The sequence below is a fragment of the Gossypium hirsutum genome, chromosome A02 (assembly GCF_007990345.1).
Source record: "Gossypium hirsutum isolate 1008001.06 chromosome A02, Gossypium_hirsutum_v2.1, whole genome shotgun sequence".
Classification (NCBI taxonomy): domain Eukaryota; kingdom Viridiplantae; phylum Streptophyta; class Magnoliopsida; order Malvales; family Malvaceae; genus Gossypium; species Gossypium hirsutum.
Window position 1 is genome coordinate 33,322,522 of NC_053425.1, and position 4,712 is coordinate 33,327,233.

Here is a 4,712-nt window from a genome sequence, read left to right on the forward strand (position 1 = left end):
TTCTTCTGGGATGCTTACCTTTTTAGTTATGAACTAAAACCCCTAAATACCTAAGGGGAATGAAACCTAAGACAGATCTTATTATTATATGAATTATATGATAAATATTTGACTTGTTCTTAATTATGTGTTCTTAATTCTTATTTTGATATTCCAGGATATTGATTCAAGTTAAGCGCTTATTCAGAGGAGGAATAGACCCTATCTAAGAGTACATTTGTCATGATTAAACAGAATTGATTGCGTGCCTAGAGATAGGGTGACAAGATTTTGCCGGATTAGGGTGAAACCTAATAAAGGGATCCATAGATCAAGTTAATGCAACCCTAGGGAGTTAATTAGAAAGAGATTTCAATTATTCAACCTAGGGTTAGATGTTGTTAGTCTTGAGAGGGATAATAATATAACTTAGGGATTTCTACGGATCAAGTCAAATGAATAAATCGTCCGATTTAGACTCAAATAACAAGTAAAGTCTAGGTGGATTTTTCCTTAGGTATTGTCTTAATCAATCGAGTTTTTCAAAAAGTAATTCCCCAATTCTATTTTTCGCGGATTCTTAGTTTAGTTATTTAGTTAGTTAAAACAAACCCCATTATTCTTAGGCTAGATAATAAAAAGATAGTATTACTAGTACTTTTAGTTCCTTTGGGTTCGACAATCCGGTCTTGCTAAAGCTATACTACTGTTCGATAGGTACACTTGCCTTTATCGTGATAATAGTTAGTTTCAAGAATGATTCATTATAAATTTTAGTTTCAAGAATGATTCATTATAAATATTTAAAACCTGTCACGAATATCACGCATCAGGTTTTTGGCAACGTTGCCAGGGAACTAAGATATTAGGAACACGATTTTTATTACTTTAGCCATTTACTTTTACTGCAATTTAAATTTTATTCTAATTTTTATTACTAATTCTTATTTTTCCCTTTTTCTGGCAGGTTTTTATAGTTTATGACTAGAAGAAACCCGTCAAGACCATTACTTTTTAACAGTCAGATCGATCGCACAGTTCGCAGAAACCAAAGAGAAATAAGGCGAAGCTTAAGATACATAGAGAACGAGCAAGAGGATGATATTCAAACCACAACTGAGCAGATGGCTGAAAACCAAGAAAATCTGCTACCTCCTGCAATTGCTGTTAATCAAAATCTTGCTCCGCGCACTATGTATGATTATGCTAAACCTAATTTAACAGGAACTGAGTCAAATATAGTTAGACCTGCTATTGCTGCAAATAATTTTGATTTGAAACCTAACACAATTCAAATGATACAACAGTTTGTTCAGTTTGATGGTTTGCAGGACGAGGATCCCAACGCTCACTTGGCAAATTTCCTAGAATTTTGCGATACCTTTAAAATTAATCGCGTTTCTGATGATGCCATTCGCATTCGGTTGTTTCCCTTTTCGTTACGGAATAAGGCTAAACAATGGTTGAACTCGTTACCACGAGGGTCAATCACTAATTGGGAACAAATGACCGAAAAATTTTATTAAAATATTTTCCATTGGCTAAAATAACCAAATTACGTAATGATATCTCTTCTTTTGTGCAGATGGATTTAGAAACACTCTACGATGCATGGGAGAGATACAAGGACCTTTTCAGAAGGTGCCCTCACCATGGGTTACCGTTTTGGCTACAGGTCCAAACGTTCCATAATGGCCTGAATCCTTCGACTCGGTAGATGATTGATGCAGCCGCTGGAGGAACTATCAATAATAAGACACCTGAGGCGGCTTACGAATTTGTTGAGGAAATGTCACTGAATAACTATCAGTGGCAAGTTATGAGAACAAAGCCGACGAAAGCAGCTGGTGTTTTCAACCTCGACACGGTTACTATGCTATCTAACCAAGTAGAACTCTTAAATAAAAAGATTGACGGTTTGTGTGGTTCTACTCAGGTACATCCAGTGATGATGTAACACCCCAAACCCGGCCTGGAAGTTTGGCTCGAACTTGGCGTGTCACATTGAACTGTTTTTTGAAAACCATGTTTCGATTAAAAACCCTTCTTAATAATTAAAAACTTATACCCTTTTTAAACCTTGTTAGAAAACCTCAGCTGAATAACATTCTTAACAACTTTGTAAAAATCTTGGTAGTTGCGGAAACTTACTTTAAAAACAATTGCGGTTACGTGATGTTTTGAATAACAGTAGTTGCTTTGGAAAATCGTGTTCGAATACTAGCAATTATAAGAACAATAAATAAAATTCCAAATTTGAAATCCAGAAAATTACAACCCATATAAAATAATTTAAAGGTAATAATCAAAACTGTAACATAAACAGTGTGTGTGGCTTCCTCCGAGCCCCTAGCAACCCCGATCCATCTAAAGCTGGAAATTACCTGAAAGGTTAATAAACGGGGTGAGTTTACGAAAACTCAATGTGAAATCCCCTACTATAAAAAGGAACAGTCAGTCATCTAAAACAATTAAAAGTTTGGCCCCAGCCTTACTTACAATTTCAGTACCAATCGGGTCTTAGCCCATTACAACAGACAGTACCAGATGGACCTTAGCCCATTACAGAATAAGAAACATTATCAGAATTGGAACCAAAATGAGAATCAGAATCAGAATCAGTAATAGAATCAGAATCAGAATCAATATTAGTAACAGAATCAGAATCAGAATTAGAATTACGTGATAGAATCAGAATCAGAATGTGAATGCAATCCCAACCCAATCCAGCCGTGTACACCCCCGTACCAACCTTACACCATGTGGGGAGACAACTCGACCCACCCATCCGCTACACACCACAGAATTTGCAGCATGGCTGCCAGAACAGATATCGTGACAGAGTCACCAGATACAGATATTGTGGCAGAGCCACCAGAACAGATATTTGTGGCATAGCCACCAGAACGCTTCCTCCGTACAAAATCCCAACCCATGCAACATGTCATGTATGCAGAATGTCATGCCCATATTTGAATCAAACAATCACAGTCAAGTCATTCATATCACCAACATATATTCACAATCAAATCCGTCAAACACACAGTCTAAGTTAGTCACTTGCCCACAAGGGCAAAATGGTAATTTTACCCCACAAGGGTATCTCGGTAATTCTACCCTACAGGGGTATTTCGGTATTTCTACCCTATAAGGGTATTTCGATAATTCTACCCTACAGGGGTATTTTGGTAATTCTATCCTATAAGGGTATTTCAGTAATTCTACCCTATAGGGGTATTTCGGAAACTCTACCCTACAGGGGTATTTCAGTAATTTCACAATCAAGGGTAAAACGGTAATTCTGTAAATCGAGGGTAAAACGATAATTTTGTAAACTGAGGGTAAACCAGTAATTCTGTAAATCAAGGGTAAAATAGTAATTTTACAAATCGAGGGTAAAACGATAATTTTGTAAACTGAGGGTAAACCAGTAATTCTGTAAATCAAGGGTAAAATAGTAATTTCACAAATCGAGGGTAAAACGATAATTTTGTAAACTGAGGGTAAACCAGTAATTCTATAAATCAAGGGTAAAATAATAATTCTGTAAACTGATGGTAAAACGGTAATTCTGTAAATCGAGGGTAAAACGGTAATTCTATAAACTGAGGGTAAAATGGTAATTCTATAAATCGAGGGTAAAATGGTAATTTTGTAAACTGAGGGTAAAACGGTAATTCTATAAATCGAGGGTAAAACGGTAATTTTACAAATCGAGGGTAAAACAGTAATTCTATAAATCGAGGGTAAAACAGTAATTTTACAAATCGAGGGTAAAACGGTAATTCTATAAATCGAGGGTAAAACAGTAATTGGTAAACTAAAGTATTCTAAACATGGATAACAATACGAATGGGCCTAAAGCCTATTCTCGGCCCAAATGGGCCCACACGCTCGTGTGGCCCTTTTAGCCCAAACCTAGCCACAGATATGAGATTCACTTAGCCTAGTCCAATATTTACTACACAATCAAACAACTTACCCAATTGGGCCCGTAGGCCCATTAGGCCCACATGGCCCCTTTCGGCCCATCGCGGCCCGAAGTAGCCATCCAACAACAAGAGTAGTGATAAATACACACCTGATTGGAGACTGGAGTTAATCCACGCTCCGAGCAGTCTTAGCCGACGCCCAACCCAAACGAGCACGCCATAAAGCGAAAGGGATCAGCCAAGAAAGGTACCTTTACTCTCCTCATGGTTCTCTTTATTTAAAGCCAGCTTCCCATCCACTCTTATGTTAGCTTCCCGATGTGGGATCCCTCCAACATCAGAGTTTAAATTCAACACCAACTCTTGCCGCCCCCTGTTAGCAAAATAAATGCTCTTTGCTTGCTATGGGATTCGAACCCATGCCTCCCCTCAAATGCTCCACACGCCACTTGCCACTAAGCCATAAGGTTTTTTGTGTCACAATTTCTCCAACAATATTCTTAAGGCCTACCTACTACACCCAGGGTTTGATTCACCTTAAACCAAATTTTTTGCTAGAGTCCAGGTTTAAATCCAAGACTTCTCCAACACTTCTCAACACACTTAACCACTAAAACAAGCCTTCATTAACGAAATTTGCATGCACAATAGAATATTATAAGCTACCTTCAACCGCTCCCATGCTCAAGGCCCAAAACTTCTAGGCCCAAATTCAGGGTGTTACAGATGAGGTGCGATTCGAATGGAGGAGGAGCATGCACAGAATATCAACCCTTCAACCCTAGCATCAAGGAGGAACAA

At 37.9% G+C, this 4,712-nt stretch overlaps 1 non-coding gene across 1 annotated transcript; it reads right to left on the reverse strand.

Moving 5' to 3' along the window:
- Positions 1-1,531: 1,531 nt before the first annotated feature.
- On the reverse strand, positions 1,532-1,638 carry LOC121217095 (small nucleolar RNA R71). The gene has a single exon (XR_005913309.1). It is a non-coding gene; the product is annotated as a small nucleolar RNA R71 (small nucleolar RNA).
- Between the last annotated feature and the right edge of the window lie 3,074 nt (positions 1,639-4,712).